Below are 18,648 nucleotides of genomic sequence, written 5' to 3'. Positions count from 1 at the left end.
GGTCAAATTTGGGGCCTTTTGGGTTCAAATGTCTGGTTAGGGTAACTACACATGCTCTTACTGCTGCTGGTGTTAGAATAACTTTTTGAACTGTTCTCTAAGTGCTGCAACTGACAGTAAACATTACAACCATAACATGAATATGCTCTAGTATTAGAATATGAGAAATTTAATGTTACTCTGCTACTTCAGCTAATTTGCGGGAGGATGAGGTCGTATTTAAAGAGACCGCTTTGGTGAGAGAATGGGCTGTGATTGGTGGGTGACTGACGAGCACCCATGAACCTATCGGTAGCTGAGCACATGACTCTGTGTTCTGCATGAACTAACACAATGCTTCATTAGTCACAATTCAAGTTCAGGATTTCTACGATGACATTCTCACTTTAAACTTAATTTAAAGTATCTTGAATTGAGGCAAATTAAAGCTGATTTTGAATTATGATCAGTCAGAATCAAATTGTCATATATCACAAATCATAAACTGGATTTATTTTCATAATTAATTATGGATAAAATTACAAAGTATGTTGCAGAAATCTGAAATGGATATCTATATAATTGAGCATTGTACAAGTTACATTGTACAAGTACATGTTCTACTGAATAAGGGATCAGCCACTTGCTATCTGTAAACCCCCAACCCCCAAGTGAATCTCCTTATATTATGCTAGGTGTTGTTTGGGCAAAGAAAAAATTAAAAGAAAAAAAGTCTAATTTTTGCATTTTAGCAGGTGCTCTTAATAAAAAGGTTCCCTTTTTAGCACCATGCATCGTATCCACTGAAATATCCACACTTACATCACTGATATAAACATATACCTATTGAGATTTAAATAAAGTAAATGGAGAATTACAGGATTACCTCCACATTTGCTATGGTTTGAGATACTGCTGCTAGTGCGACATCTAGTGGCAGTGAATATCGCTAATGAATATCATATGTACATAAACACTCTCAGAGGTGGGAAGTAGAACCTGTGGTGAACTTCAGCTGACATAAAAACTCAAAAGCTTTAGTTTGTCCAGTTTGGACGCGCTCCTGATGTAAATATAAAGTATTTAAATCTAGCAGGGCCCATTCTGTTCAATCTGTACAATTTTGACGATTGCCCACTGGTGGATTATTTTATATTCAATTCTTGCCAATAGATCACTTTCTCCTAAGTCTTATACACTGGACCTTTTAAGAAAATACTTTATTCAATACATTGTACTCATTTTCTTGTGGACAGTTTTTCATGCTCAAAAATCTTTGCTTTAACCCTCCGTTTAAGTGAATTGTTTTTTACTTTATTTGAAGTAAGAGTAGTTCAGTTAAAGAAGTCAAAGTACATTTCAGAACCTGTACTTTTATACTTTTACTTGGTTAAAGAAGCCGAAACAGTGGTTAAACTTCAGCTCAAGTTATTTTTAATACAAGTATCTGTACCTCTACTTGAGTAAAGAATGTGTGTGCTTTTATCACCTCTGCACACACATACACACACACAGTGGATTTTTTTTAACAACAGGGAGACCACAACTTCCCAATAACACAACGATACCCACAAGCAACAGTTAAATTCGAAAAAACAAGCTGCAAAGCAACCAAACTCACGCCATGCGGTAGCAAACTGCCAATAACAACTGCCTGGACACTCCAAACAATTTGTAGAGCAACACATAATGTCCTGAGCACGTAATTACATAGGCATCAGGACAAACACCAAATGTTAGCTCTCAACTTGAACCCGGTTATGATGCTGTGGCAAGACTTTAGAGTACAGCATGAATGTACAGTTCATGCTCAAAAACCTATGTGCTGGATTTTAAAAAGTCCTGCAATGGCAATGGTTCAAACATTCCTCCACAGGGATGTAAAAGACTTAAAGTTATTGCAAATAGAACAGTATTTAGGTTTTGGGGTGGATTACCTTTCAATGGGGGATTTAGATTAACTCTTTCCTTTCAATAAATCCAATGATGTACTCACATTGTCTTTACCTTATATTAAAATGTGTTTGATGGTCTGCAACATTGCTCAAAAAACATTCCTCTGTTACGTCATGCTGTCAAAAAATAACTCGATGATGTGAAGAGCTACTTGTTTCTCTTATCTGTGAAGATAGTTCTTGATAAATCTTTATAAGGCTATATGTTTGGAGTCATTGCTATGTGCATGATTGTATTATGCATGTTATTAATTATAATATTTTTGCACGGCACTAAATACAAACGATTTCTGCATCATCATGCCACTCTCAATTAACATACAGAAACAGAAGCAAATGAGACAGAACTGTGGTTGTTCTCTAAAATGTGATACAGTTACATTTTGCTCTGTTGTTGCCTTTTAACTGAAGTGCCAGTATGTATGACATGTGTCAGATCAGCCTATGTTGTGGTGGCTGGTCATTATCCTGTCTGGTCCATCGGCCATCACGGACCAACATCCTGTCTGGTCAACAGACTGAGGCCCCTGCTGAAGAAATACAGAGTCACTGTGTACTTGTCTGGCCATGACCACAATCTGCAGGTATGTAAGTGAGTGCACGCTCAATCATAAAAAATATCATGTGTACATAGATTCATCAAGAAAGTGTGTCTCAGTGTGTTGTTATTTGTCTGTCTGTCTCTTTGACAGTTATTTATTCTTTTTCATATCCCACTTATCACACTGTGTTTGAGAAGAGTATGTGCAAGATTGCCCCTCTCTGTACAGGAGGTGGCATTCACTAGTGGGTGCTACAAAGACTGTACTTGTTGATAGTTCAAAGCTAGTTTGCATCATTTTCTGGCACCAAGACTGGCATGTGCCCACATTACACAATCACAGGTTTTATACATTTCCAAAAATTAGAAACCATCCAGATAGTTATTGGGTTAAATGATACTTTGTTTCAACGGATATTACTGATCAATATAATTAGTCATAAAGATGAAATCTTATTTATTTTATATGAGCACAGTGTTGACATATTGTTCCAGGAAGATGAGCATTTGTTTTTCCTGCAGTAGTATAACTTACAGTCCAACAATTGGCTTCAACTCATGTCAATGAAATAAATGATTGCACAATGTGATGGCTACTGAGTAAAGACAGCATTAAGAATGGTACACTGTAAGCCTTATCTTCACTATGCAAGTCTGTATGGCACAAAATGACCGTAAAAAAACTAAAGTCACTGCACAACAGAAGCAGAAAGGGAGGGGGGATTGAAAAGATGGAAACAATAACATAGAATGATACACTGTGATGGAATATCTGGTAACTTAATCTACCACTTGTATGATATGGTTTTATATTTAATTTTATAATTACCTCAACATTATAAAGTGATCTGTGTGTCTGTAAAACACGTTGGAGCAAGAGGAATCTACTGTGCAACGTGAGTGTTGCAGTCTAAGCATACAGATGTGTTGATTGTCAATATGTGTGTGTCAGTGTAAGAGGGAATCAATGTGCTGCATAAAGCCCTACAATGAAATAAGATTGGAAACAAGTGGTGGATATGAAAACAGTTCAATCGGGAGAGACTTTAACTTGACAGTTGAATATTTTTTTTTATTTCTATGCAATTAAGTCTTTTGGCATTTTGACCCCTATGTGATGTCATCGGCATCAGAGGGGTTGATGGAGAAATAATTATGAATGACTCTGCTGGACTGGACCATGGCTTCGGATTAAACCGGAGGAGATTGGGTTGAAGGGGAGTTACAGCGAATCACTAATGACAGATGACTGCCGGAGAGAGGAGAAAGGATTTCAAATTTAATCACAACCGCACGACTGGCTGGATGAGATTGTGGCAATATCTGAATGGCCATTCAAAATGCCCACAATCAGCTGATTAATAAGAAGAAATATATATAGAGAGATAGATTTGTGAGTAATTGAATATTTCAAATTTCAAATTTATATAGCACGGTATCACAACAAGCAGTTGTCTAAGGGTGCTGCACAAAAGTCCAAGTCCAAGAAGAAACACAAAATCCAACTTGTTCCACACCAAGCAAGCATGAGCAACAGCGGGGAGGAAAAACTCCCAGGTGTAAGAAACCTCCGGCAGAACTGGGCTCTGTGTGGACGGCCTCTGCCGGGAACGGTTTATGAGAAAGTCTTCCTGAATTCCAAACATGAAAGAGTACCTGTGGCAGCCTTCACTTGTCATAAAAACTCAAGAGGCGTTTAGTTTGTCCAGTTTTTACTACTGTAAAAACATGGTGGCCTCTGTAGAGAGGACCTGCTCCCCATGTAAATATAAAGTATTTAAATATAAATGGCTCATTCTAAGAAAACAACAATCGTACAATTTAGTTAAAACACACTAGTGAAAACATCACTAGGATTACTTTGTATTCAGTTTCTGCTCCCTTTCACCTAAATCTTACACACTGAACCTTTAATGAATTTTGTCGCTGTATCTTGGTCTAATTGAGCACAACATTGATGCCTTTAATGCTGTCTGTCTCTGTATTTTTAACAGTTCATCAGAGAGGATGATGGGAGCTCATATGTAGTCAGTGGGAGTGGGGTGGTCAGCGATCCTGACACCACTCACAAGGACAGTGTTCCTCAGTCCTGGCAGCTCTACTCCAGTCCTGTCAATCACACAATAGGAGGCGTGGCTTACTTCCAGGTCACTGAGCATAAGATGACAGTCACCTTCATGCAGACTAATGGGAAATGTTTACCGCACAGAGCTGCCAAAACGTATAGTCAGAAGTAATGGAATGCTCTAAAACTGAAGATATGATTACTGATATCTTTGGGCGATGGCATGTTACTATTAAGTGAAATGTGTATATTCATAGTATTTTGTACTGTATGTGTAATTTACACATGTAACAAAATATAAACTGTTTTATGTCTTTTGTTGTGCATTGTATTTCATGATGGAGGCCTCAATGTGCAGGATGAATTATAGCTTTACTTGCATACAAGTAAGTAGTAGTGCAATAGTAGAGCCAAGTAGAGCATTGTTAGGTTTGCAACCAAAACATCTGCTCTGCCATTTTCAGTCAAAATTGGACCAAACTAATATTTGATTGTCATATTACTGCTTTTATTTGTTCAAGTTTTTATTTACTTTGCTTGCTTTTCAGTCAAAGCACTTCCGTTTTTTTAAAGTGCTATATGAATAAAGTGTATTACTAGTAGTAGTAGTAGTATCAATATTATTATTATTATTATAGTATTCAAGTGAGTTTACTATGAGTGAGTGACGACAACAAGTTTCTGGAATCAGTGTGGGCGCCCATCTGCCTTGACTAGAGGAGAATAATGGAGGAGAGGAGAGATGAATGGATAAGAGGGGAGAGAAGAGAGAGAGAGAGACAGAGAGAGACTGTTGTCATAAAAATATAAATATAATGAATAGTGATACATTGAGATGCAATTATATTATTAATAATAACAGTTTATCATCATCATCATAATCATAATATGGTGGTAGTATTAGTAGTGAAATTTGGAGAGAGAGGGAGAGAGATAGAGAGATGGAAGCACAAACAATGGACTTTAGTTACATGAAGTAATATGAGAAAAATATGGGGCCACAGGCACAGTTCAGTGCATGTTGGGAGTTGTAGAAGAAAATTGTTGTTGTTTTCTCTATTTCTTTTGATATTTTTTTGCACCTTTCAAGTTCCTGCTTTTCTTCATGACATCGATCTTTGTGTTTACTGTATCTACTTTCCCAGGAGGATGGCTTTTGAGACAGCTTTCCTGCTGCTTCCCCAAACCTTTTATAGTTTGTTTTGGGGACATTGAGCAAGCCCGCTGTAGACGACCTGAGGGAATGATTCGTAACATATTCCAATAAACAGTCAGAGATGTATGACGGTGCTGTACCATTAAGAGAATTAAAAACAAGTAAAATAATTTTAAAATCAATCCTCAGTGATGCTCGAAGCCAGTGTAAAGACACTAAAATAAGAGTAATATGGAATCTTTTCCTATTTCTCATTAAAACCATGGCTGCTGAATTTTGCAAAAGCTGTAGGCTAACGATGGATTTTTTTGGTAATCCTGAATATAGTGCATTACAGTAGTCCAGGCGAGAAAGTATAAAAGCATGAATGAACTTTTTGGCAGTTTCCAAAGTGAGGTACAGTCTTACTCTTGCAATGTTTCTTAAATGATAAAAGGCAATCTTTGTGACATTGTTTATGTGCGGATTAAAATCTAGTCCTGAGTAACACCCAGGTTCTTTATTTTTGATTTGTTTTGCTGCTCCAACTTTGCTGATAATCTTTTGTCCTTGAACATCAGTACCAATTACAAGATTTTCAGTTTTATTTTCACAGGCAATTTATAACTTGGTTTGGCACATCAGAGTCATCTGGCACTAAATAAGGGAAGACACATGATGGATCAGGTTTTTCTAACAAAAAGTAATTTATAAAGAACTAAAACAAAAAAGAAATTCAACTGATAAGGCTGACAGGAACTAAATTCCAGACCAAAACATGATCAAATTAATGCTACAGAAATCAAAACTCATCTGAATGGCAGGATGAGCATGGCTATTATTATATGAGGCAGTGGCCAGCTACCTCTACTTCACTGATGGTCCCCAGCTCCAGTTAATGTAAAACTTAGAGAGTTTTAGATAAAGGACCCGTGCGTAGCAACATAACAAAAACCAGTGCCATGTTTAGATGACTAAATTACGAGTTTTGATTTGCATATGATGCTTGCATATGATGCTTGCATCTTTTGAAGAGAGCCATGTGGTATATCTAGACATACTCCCAGACCAGCCAACCATTTTATTTAACCCGAGAAGGGACATTGCGATTGTCTGCTTTTTTTTCAGCTACACCCACACACACACACACACAGCAATACACCCAGTGTCCTGTCAGATCCGGCTTTAACTGATTCTTTGCTTTGCCACGAATAAAACAGGGTATATAGGGATACATCCTGTTTCCATCCTTTCGCACAACTTTCATTTCAATTCCATTTAGATGCTCCAGTCTATTCATGTAGAAAATAACACTGTTGACATCAAGAAGCTATAGAGATTTTAACTGCATGCTTGGTTTTGAGCAAAAATACTTCACAATGTCTTATTTGGTGTGTAAGTTCACACAGAATACCAATGAAAAGTAAATGCCACCAAAACTTCAGTGTCAGGACTAGACTACTGCTGTGTGTGTTGCTCTCCACTGACGCATCTGGCATACAGGCAAGTCCAGATCAGTCAGTTCTATTAAATTGGTCTTAGAGATGTGGGCTTTCTGCAGAAAACACAGAATGGAAAACATGCAGTATGTAATGAGTAAAAATGTATGCCTGTTTGAGACCGATATCGTGATGTCTCCTTTTACTCACCTTTCCAGTTCAATTCAATTCAATTCAATTTTATTTATATAGCGCCAATTCATAATTTACATTATCTCAAGGCACTTTACATTTAAAGGTCAAGACCTTAAAACAATATTAACATAGAGAAACCCAACAGTTCCCACAATGAGCAAGCACAGGCGACTGTGGAGAGGAAAAACTCCCTCATTAACAGGGAGAAACCTCTGGCAGAACCAGGCTCAATGTGGGCGGTCATCTGCCTCGACCGGTTGGGGTGAGGAAAGAAAAGTAAGGGGGGAGGAAAGGAGAGATGGGTGGAAAGCGGGGGAGAGAAGAGAGATGAGGTGGAGAGAGAGAGACCGGTAACAATTTGGCACCATCAAAATCAAGGCTAACCATAACAATAACAATGTATAGATCTACAACATGACTAGATATATAAATAAATTGCTGAGTTCTTGTAATAAATTCAGACAATGGTGATGGTGGTCGTTGTGGTCCTGTAGTCCCGGTGCCGGAGTTATCTGAAACGAGATAGAGAGAAGAGCCAGAGGGACTATGGGAGGACAAAGTGACACTTTGACATGATGACATGTTAAAACTAATAAATAAATAAATAAATGAGTGTGGGGGGGCAGAGAGACAGAGAGACAGAGGGAAGTGAAGAAGTGCTCAGTGCATGATGGGCGTTCCCCCAGCAGTCTAAACCTATAGCAGCACAACTAAGGGATGGTTCAGGACTCACCTGATCCAGCCCTAACTATAGGCTTTATCAAAAAGGAACGTTTTTAGTTTTACTTTAAATGCTGAGACAGTGTCTGCCTCCCGAACCCAGAGTGGGAGCTGGTTCCACAGGAGAGGAGCCTGATAGCTAAATGTTCTACCTCCTGCTCTACTCTTACAGACTCTTGGAACCACTAGAGAGCCTGTGTTTTGGGAACGAAGTGATCTACTTGGATAATAAGGTGTTATCAGCTCTTTGATATATGAGGGGGCGTGATTGTTGAGGGCTTTAAAAGTGAGGAGCAGGATCTTAAATTCTATTCTAAATTTTACCGGGAGCCAATGTAAGGAAGCTAAGACAGGAGTGATATGATCTCTCCTTCTAGTTCCTGTCAGCACTCGTGCTGCAGCATTTTGGACCAACTGGAGACTTTTAACAGTCTTCATGGAGCATCCTGCTAATAGAGAGTTGCAGTAATCTAATCTAGAGGTTACAAACGCGTGGACTAGTTTTTCAGCATCCTGCTTAGACAGGATGTTTCTAATTTTGTTAATATTGCGCAGATGGAAGAAAGCCGTCCTAGACACTAGTTTAATATGGGGGTCAAATGACATGTCTTGGTCGAACAACACTCCAAGGTTCCTCACAGTGGAGCTGGAAGCCAGACTGACACCATCCAAAGTGACTATCTGGTCAGACAGTGTTTCTCTGAGATGTTTAGGGCCAATTACAACAACCTCAGTTTTGTCTGAGTTTAAAAGTAGAAAATTTTGGGTCATCCACGCCTTGATATCTTTGAGACATTCCTGAAGTTGAACTAGGCGATTAGATTCATCATGCTTCATGGAAATATACAATTGGGTGTCGTCTGCATAGCAGTGGAATTGTATGTGGTGCTGTCTGATAATGTTGCCTAAGGGGAGCATATATAGGGTGAAGAGTATTGGTCCAAGGACAGAACCTTGTGGAACTCCATGATTAACTTGCATGTGCATGGAGGAGTCATTGTTAACATTAACAAATTGGAATCTATCTGATAAATATGATTTAAACCAGTGTAGTGCTGTTCCTTTAATTCCTATATGTTGTTCTAATCTCTGTAGCAGAATCTTATGATCTATTGTGTCGAAGGCTGCACTAAGGTCCAACAAGACGAGGACAGAGACAAGTCCATCATCTGATGCCATAAGAAGGTCATTAGTGACTTTCAATAGTGCTGTTTCTGTGCTGTGATAGGTTCTAAATCCTGACTGAAATTTTTCCAATAAACCGTTACTATCTAAGTAACCACACAGCTGGTTAGCAACGGCTTTTTCTAGGATTTTGGAAATGAAGGGCAGGTTGGATATGGGTCTATAATTAGCTAAAACCTCTGGATCAAGCGTAGGCTTTTTAAGCAGAGGTTTAATAACGGCTACCTTAAAAGCCTGTGGTACGTAGCCGGTTAGCAAAGACATGTTAATCTGATTTAATATGGAGCTGTCAATTAGGGGGAGGACTTCTTTAAAAAGTCTAGTTGGAACAGAGTCCAGCTGACAAGTAGTTGGTTTGGATGATGAAACTAACGAGGTCAGTTCAGGAAGATCAATAGAGTAAAATTTGTTTAGACATAAATCTGGTGCTATGGTTTCAGGACCAGACAATGAATCCGTGTTATTCACTGGGAGGAGGTCGTTGATTTTATCCCTGATGGTTGTAATTTTATTAGCGAAGAAGCTCATGAAGTCATTGCTTCTCAGATCTAGAGGAATAGATGGGTCAGTGGAGGTGTGACTTTCTGTCAGCCTGGCTACAGTGCTGAAGAGGAACCTGGGGTTGTTCCTATTTTCTTCTATTAGTAATGAGTAATACGAGGTTTGGGCATTTCTAAGTGCTTTTTTGTAATTTATAAGGCTATTCTTCCAGGCTTTTGTTTTTCCGATAGGTGACTTTATAGTGCAGCTGGTCAGCAAAGATGTCCCTGATGTTCAGCTGGTGGCCATCTTTAAACAGGGCGGTGAGTGGGTCAGTCACATACAGGGTGGTTTTCTTTTGGCTTTCAATCACCTCCAGCTTGAAGTCAGGTTTGCCTATCTCAGCTATGGAGAAGGGAGGGAGACTGTCACCTGTGCATGTACACCACTGTATCTCTCATGGAAGTTACCATTTTAATTATGTTAGAGGCCAAAAAATTGTGAGCATTGACAACGCTGAAGCCATTTTTAGATATGACAGGTAAAGTGAGCAATATTGGCTACAGAGTTTACCCATAGTCTGACTTTCAAACATGCACAACACAACAGGAGGTTCTCTGCACAGACATGTTCACAACAGCAACACACACACAAACACTCTCTCTCACAGTGCTTTCACATTGAATGGAAGCGTATTGCATTCACTTGAAAAAAAAAACAAACTCTGTTTACAATGCATGTCTAAATCAATATTTTTTTCAGTTTTTCTCACTTTTTTTTCCCTATTTTTTGGAGTAATTTTTCTTCTGTTTTTCGGACTATTTTTTTTTTTCTGCGTTTAGAGAGCATTTGAAACAATAGACGCTTTCATTCCTTTATTGAGAGCTAGATGTAATGGAAACAAACATGACCTGCTTGTTTAGTTTAATCAAGTTTTACTTTGATCTGGGTTTAAGACACTGGGAGATAGTCCTGTCTTTAAGTCATATAGATGGTATTATCATTAGTTTGTCGAATCTACGCAGGCACCTGAGGACTTTGCGGTTGCTCAGAAGGAAAGCCCATTCAGATCTGCTGAGATGGGGCATGTATGTGCGGGCAGGAGTCACCATAGGTCCATGGGAGTCACTTGCAGGTTGGAGGTTCCGAGGGAGTTCGAAGTATCTCGATAATTCAGAAATTCAGAAAAAAAACTACTCCGAAAAACAGATAAGAATTACTGCGAAAAACAGAAAAAAAAAATTGTCAGAAAAACAGAAAAAAATATTCAAAAAACAAACCAAAAAATAAATTACTCAGAAAAAACTGTTTTTTTTTTTTTTCAAGTGAATGCAATACACTTCCGTAGAATTCTCCTGAAATTCTACGGACATTATACTAGGAGGCCAGGAGGAGAAAGTCTGCAAAAACTGGGGAGCGTCTCACTTGGACATTTGCATTCACACATGCACCTCCTCTGGCAAATATACTGAGGAACTGCTGAGTTTGGTGCATGTCAGAAAGCAGCTTGAGAAAGACAGAGCTGAGCTGCAACAAGAGGTCATTGGGAAGGACCGGAGCCCTGACGGGCTCTGGGACAATTTAACAGCTGTTATTTCCAACACATTTTGTCAATTAGAAAAAAGTCTTCACGAGTGTAGCAGAAGAACGTACTGTCTTTGTAGGGGCAGAACCGTGGTGTGCTGGTGTGAGGGGACTCAATGAGGTCAGTGGTGGCCCCCTCGGGGTTTCGGACAGGACGTCAGCTGTGTAGTAGGCGTTCAGGTCAGTCAGAGAGCTGGACAGATCACACACTGTTTCTGTGGTCTGGATACAGTGAGGAGTCCTCTGATTGTTCCCTGAAACCCTGTAAAATTTGACAAGTTTCATATGGACATGAATGATGGATGAAAATAGTCTTATTTAGTCTATAATAGACACCAGATGAGCAATAAATTAGGTCTTAAGTCTGTCTAGTCTGGGTATCATTTATAACGCATACAGTCAGAAATAAATAATTTATCTGTGCAAAATAACATTGATGTGAATATACTGTGGAACAATGAGCTGAAAGAGCTGTTTGCAGCTGTTGGCATTTGTTAATTCTATTTGATTGTTGACATTGCTCTTGCCTCTTTCATTTTTCTCTTATTGAATCACAAAGGTCAATTGTCTTTTAGTTATCTTACTATTTAAAGAGCTCTGGCCTAAAATATACATTCCAGTAAAAGCTTTTACTGAATCAATAATGGAAAGACTCATTCCTGCAAGGTCACATAGCGGGAAAGTGTGAGGGCATTTGCTTTCCGTGGACACACTGACAAGATGAATGTTTCTGGGAATTAAATGCCATTTGTTAAAAGAGTTAAAGGGTGAGGGTTCGGATGCAGGTACTTACGTAGAGTACTCCACAGTGTAGCTGTAAGTGGCTGATGGTTTTGGTTCCCAGGACAAAATGGTTTTAAAGTTGGTTGATTTCCAATTTTGTGCTTGGGGATAGGAGCCTGGAAAATGAGACAATTTGTGTAAGATACTATACTAACATGATTTAAATGAAGGTTATAGTGACACACAAATGCTGACTCCTGTCATTATGAAAGAAAACAATACACCAAAGGTGTTTTATATACTTTATTAACTTATACAAGTAATTTCCATAGGTGAGCTGTACAGGGGACTGTCACACAGTGATAGGGCCTTAGTGCCATAAGTTTTAAACTATTAAAGGCCCAGTGTGTAAGATTTAAGTGAAAGGGAACTATTATTTAATGTAGAATAATTCTCATAATGTTTTCACTAGTTTATTTCATCTAAATTGTATGAATTGTAGTTTCCTTACCCCAGAAAAGGCCCTTTAAATTTAAATACTTCGAGGGGACCCTCTCTACAGAGGCCACTATGTTTTTTACATTAGTCCAGACTGAACAAACTAAACACCTTTTGAGTTTTCATGACAATTAAAGGCTGCTTCAGTTTCTTTTTCATGTTTGGAAGGAGAGCGTGAGGTGAGGGGTAATCAGTTGCAAAATGCAATTTCAACACTAGATATCACAAAATTCTACACACTGAACACTATTTAACACTAAACTACACTTTTAAGTAATAAACACTTAACACCTTAATTGAGGCCGGTCACAATATGTAGGACTACACACATTCATTAGAGAGAAAAAAGCTTTGCACAAATGAGGCACTGTGGACCAGAAATAATTAAAAAAGCCACAAGTTCAGATACAGCACTTTGTCAGTGAGATAAGATAATGTTGTGAATAGAGCACGTTGCGATTGTCAGTGTAAAATATCCTTGGTCCTATATTTTATTGGACTGACTGTTCTGTCACAACCACAAATGTGTGGTTTTTATGACTACAAAGCAGCAGTAGAAAGTGTGGCGCCCAAAGAACATAAGAGAAGGGCTGTTTTTATATCAGCAGTCTGTTACCTTACCTTACCTGAGTTGTTTAAGTCAGATCAGTCATTTCTTATTAACAACAGCTATACACTGTGGTAAGTCATTGCTGTTTCTTCGCAGTGTGAGCAAATGCTGAGAAGAAACAGCAGTCCCCCCCCCCCTCATGTTACATAATGTTTTAGGTACTAACAAATGCCTCAACATTAAATTGTTACAGGTAATCTTAAATTCTTAAATGTGATTTACAGCCTATTAAGCACGAGTGTCCACTGGTGTTCAAACATTTTTTTTCAAATATTAATCCTGCAAAGTGTGTAGTGACTTGTACTGAAAACTCTATAAGACATGTAAAGAGTATTTCTATGTGTGCCGGAAATCTAAACATAAACACTAAACGAATGACTGTATGCTGCTCCTCCAGTGACCTGTTCATGTAGATCTGTTCATGTGAATCCAACTTTACATTTGCTATACATTTACATTTTCACACTCACAATACTACAAAACAAACTGCTCCACACAGAGAATCATAGTATTTGATATTGTATGTACATATCATATGTCGCGCTACTACAATTTGACTTTAAGGTCATTTGAGAGAACGCGTGGAATGAAGGGCGAGCAGCGTGGACTCACCTGAGGCGGAGCGTGTGGAGAGAAAGAAGAGTGTAGAGACGAGAGCTGCTGTGACTGACATCATCTCCTCTGATGTATTCCTAAAGGTTCTGTTCTGTGTCTGTGCTGCTACTGAGCGAGTACCCTGTGCAGTCTGTCGATCGTCTGACTCTCTTGCTGGAAACCAGTGGTTTTAGCAACAAGCGGGGCATAGCCAAATATGGAGCGTCCGGCCGTGGCGTCACCAGACTGACACAGCCACAGTATTGCAAATTACTATACAGCATGCTGTCCTGCTGAGGTCATCCGCCATGCAATCAACCTTACTGATGTATTATTAGTTATTATTGTTATTCATATTATTGTTATTATTATTATTATTGTTGTTATTGTTATTATTATTTCGACGTTTTGGTCAGTCAGCATATAATTATTGGACACCAACCAATCACAGCTATGAAATCAGCTCTATTCATTCATTCATTCTCTCACTTCACCTGGCAGATTCTTTGAAATCAAGTGAAAGAAAGAAACATGGAACATCTGTAACAAATTCCAAGTAAGTAACTGAGGCTGATTTCAGAAAAACCATTGTTGCAACAAAGTCCTCAAATTACAATGCATGCTCCAAATTAAGGGCTTCTATTACCTCAACACAAAAGGCCTGATATAACAAGTTTTCTTGTTCTGTGAAGGTGAGAGACAGTTTATAGGCCAACGTTAAACAATAGTCCACCTGAGTCGCAGTGGTTTCTGTGAATATTTCTGCTACCAACACCTGAACTCTTCTTCAGTATTCAACAGTTCAACATTCATTCCACGCTGCTCTACAACCCTCACAGACAAAAGAGATCAAATAATCAGGCACATGCAAAAACTTACATATTGCAACCTTGTAATGGTTGACTTGTTATTTTTAGTGACACTGTTGCGGTGTAATGTTCAATAACATGATTCAATCTTGTGATTGAATTAAGTTTCCAAGTGTTAATAATTCAATCATATGTATTTTCCAAGTTGACGAAACTATTACACTTGAGTTCGACCAGGAACATATCAGATGCTATTATATTCCACTGTTTAAAAAAACAAATCCAGTTTTTTTTTTAAAAAAGGTGGTTTGTGATAAACAACACAATAGTTTCCCCCCAGTATTTATTGTATGCAAAATAATTCATTAGACTTATTTATCTCAAAATGAGTTTTTCATTTGGCTCAATATTCATATATTTGCTTATTATTTTAATTACCACAAGAAGTTTTAAAAAGATGTAACAGGTGGTGAATATGTTTCATGACAGATTTATAAAAATTTTAATTTGGTTGGTCAATGTTCAACAGACACAAAGATGTTGGTAATGTGACTCAAACCGAGAGGTATAGTAGGTTCAGTGTCGTCATAGTGGGAATGGAATGGATGACATGCTTCCCGATGGTATGTTGACCATACAACCCTTACTACAGCGTGAGAGAACCTAAATATTCTAGAAGCTTACAAGCTCTGACCAGGTCGATGGCATCATCATGTCTCTGCAGAGGACATTAGTCAGGACTTCCACTAAGAGCTCAAGTGGGTGATCTGGAGGTCTATTCATAGACTGAGTGGTTTAGAGTTATGCTTCCAGACATACAGAGACACTGAGAGTGAGTTTGGACTGTGGTATGTTAATAGAGAGGTTTATACTGTGTTAACCACAGTTAATATTCCACGTTACTGAAAGGGAAGCCCTCTGTTGTTTGTCTTTGCTCTCATATGTACAGGGTGGCCAGCCTTTTCAAATCAGTCTTACGACTACATTACTTCACCACACACGGTAACCTGTTCAACAATGTAACTGTAATAAAATCTCTGCAAATTCAGTTTCACATGCAGATTAAATCAAGTGAAACTAGCAGCAGGAAGGTTGGAATGCATGTACAACACTATAGCTTTGTGAGATGATTAGGAAGGACTGTCAATGATTTGTAGCAAATTTCAAAGCAGAGACAGTGGTTGTTTAATGTAGACGGCAGTTTTTCTTCCCATGGAGTTGGCACATGTGGTACTTTGCCAGAGCTCCTCCCCCTGCCCCATTATCCTTCTAGTCCCACAAGCCCCCCCACCCCTGGCAGTGAGGGGCCTGGCTGTATTACACTTCACTGTGGCTTGAATACCAAGGAACACTCCGAAGGGAAGGACTGAATCCAAATGACTAAATGAGTCCACCAACTGTTTACACAGGATAAAGCTTCAGGAACACATGCACACATACCTGCACACGCACACATGTCAAGAAAAGCAACAACAGCAGAGTTTAGTGATCTGTGTTGATGGGTGAGATTAAATTTAAATACCAGAGAAAAGCTTAATGCTCCCAGACCCTGGTGAATTATGTAATTCTATTTCAATTTCTCCCCCCAAAAAATCTTACCTTTATAGTACTGACTTCAGTGCAGCAATCAAGCATTCACTTGGCTCTGTGGTCCATTGCTTCTTTAGTCTTAGTCTCAGTGAACTTTATTGTCAACCAAACAATGCAACAGGTCACAGAGGATTCAAATTGCGTTTCCCCATACTCCAAATGTGCAAGTAATATATAACACACAACTTATAACAAACAACAAATAGTGCAAACAAACAACAACAATGGAAACAACATATACAGACAGACAATGGACCTATAAGTTGTATAAGAAAAAATAAATGAATAAATAAAATAAAATAAAATGAAAATAAAATGAAATTCACAGTGTGACAGAGTGTATTCATGACAATAAAAGTAATTCTTCTTTTTCTTCTTCTATTCAAATTTTGAGGTATGTTATCAAGGGGCTATAATGAAGATGCAACACGGAAAAGTGCAAAGTGTAAAAAGTGGTAAGGGGGAGGTGCAGCCATACAGTATATCTGGGTGTCAAACACTGTTGGATCCACCTGAGATTTATTTTCCTTTTATTTTCAGTGTATAATCTTCAGCAGTCCTTTTCAACTGCAGCCCATTGGGCCAAAGTGTGTTTGGGTTCTGAGGGTTCTGCTTCCCCCCCCAACACAATAGAGGTATTTATCACAATATAAGGTACAGACAAATCCAACAACAACTCTTTCTGGGACACTTTACATCCCTTAGGTCCCTGTTACTATAATCAACCAATTGCAGACTACTTTTATTTTCTGAATCTGAATAATGCTTTAGAAAGTTTCTCCAAATGGTCTTTAGAGTGAATATCCTTTCACAGCCAATGTGTCTCATCCATCTATCAGTTTATCAAATGAGTAAAACCAGAGGTGGGAAGTAACAAAGTACAAATATTTCATTACTGTACTTAAGTAGATTTTTCAGGTATCTACTCCTTAAATTCTCAAAACTGGCTCGTTACTTGTTTCAACCTCCACGGATGACAACACGACATAAGAAAACATATCAACACAGAGAGGACCTCACTAAACCATCCAATCTATGGTAGTGACAGGTGGTGTGTACAAAGGGCAGGGACTTAATCAACCCGAACACATTCCACATCCATTTATTCCCTGTAGTCTTTATTATTCTGTCTGAAATTTGGCAGCAAAACTAGATGTGTGTCCAGTGATTTTTTTTCTCAGTACCAGTTCTGTGTAGGTTGATACCAAAAGAGGAAAACTATCCTATATCCTAGAAAAAGCATTGTGTATCATTGAAGTTAAAAATTCATTTTTACTTTTTACTCATATACTTGAGAACATTTCAGAGCCTGTACTTGAGTTAAGGAGTTGTATCAGTACTTTTACTTTTACCAGAGTCTTTTTTTACTCAAGTATCTGTATTTCTACTTTAGTAAAGAATGTGAGTACCTTTGCCACCTCTGAGTAACACAGTGTAATGTGTAAATATGCAGTGACAACCTGAGCTACTGTCCCGAGATGAGAAGTTCAGTGAAAGGTTTCACAATGAACTACACTGGCCATGCTCTTTCTGCAGATTTATTGCAGAGTTTAAACAGCAACATGGATTTGTTATTATGTTCAGTTAATAATGAAATTGCCTTTACACCACAGTGATGGACATGAATTGGAAAGAGAGAGAGAGCTGAGGGAGAGTTCAAGACAATAAGAAAACAATTACTCTTTCTTAAGTAATTATTCACTGACAAAAATGATCACCTCCGATAAAATGTGAAGATCGATACCTAACACCATAATTCTCACAAAGTCATCAGGATTAATTGTTCTCTTTAAATTTACCAGCTGGGGGCAGATGTTTATTTAACACTGTGCCATCCTCTCTTTTTATGTTGTTGAAAGATAAAAGGATATTCAAATTTCTTCTGTTATTCTATTGAGGAAATGTCAAAGACAAAGGCCTGTGAGGCTGGGCGTCATCCAGTACTTCCTGTTTTGCAAACTTGTTACTTATGGCATATTTACCAGGAGCATAAGCCTGCATCCTCTAAGAGAGGATGTGGTCATCTTAGTATTTCATGTAATGAATTGGCAAGTCACGGGTCCTTAAATATCTATTGACAACATTAAACAACTTTACAATAAACCTTTGAATAATATTGACAAGCTGCGGGAATGGGGATTGTCTGTCTAATGGAAGGAGACAGTGTGTAAACTGAGGTCTGCTGGGAGTCAGTCAGTAAGCCACCATCGTAAACCTTAAAGTTGCCCTTTTCGATTAACAATTTGGTCAACCATTTGGTCAGTCCTCCACATATATCTTTGCTCATGCAATTATACATACACAAATGTAACATTTCCATTACAGTGCTAAAAGTGTTCGAGCTGAGCAGGGATCAGTGAGGATGAGGTCGTATTTAAAGAGACCACTTTGGTGAGAGAATGGGCTGTGATTGGTTCGTGACTGACGAGCACCCATAAACCTATCGGTAGCTGAGCATATGACTCTGTGTTCTGCATGAACTAACACAATGCTTCATTAGTCACAATTCAAGTTCAGGATTTCTACGATGACATTCTCACTTTAAA

At 38.4% G+C, this 18,648-nt stretch overlaps 1 pseudogene; it reads right to left on the bottom strand.

Moving 5' to 3' along the window:
• Window positions 1-7,337: 7,337 nt before the first annotated feature.
• On the bottom strand, window positions 7,338-18,117 carry LOC138407270 (tissue factor-like; annotated as a pseudogene).
• Between the last annotated feature and the right edge of the window lie 531 nt (window positions 18,118-18,648).

The sequence above is a fragment of the Paralichthys olivaceus genome, chromosome 3, assembly GCF_024713975.1.
Source record: "Paralichthys olivaceus isolate ysfri-2021 chromosome 3, ASM2471397v2, whole genome shotgun sequence".
Classification (NCBI taxonomy): Eukaryota; Metazoa; Chordata; class Actinopteri; order Pleuronectiformes; family Paralichthyidae; genus Paralichthys; species Paralichthys olivaceus.
Note: the sequence above shows the minus strand (reverse complement) of the source record. Positions and strands in the feature narration are given on the sequence as shown.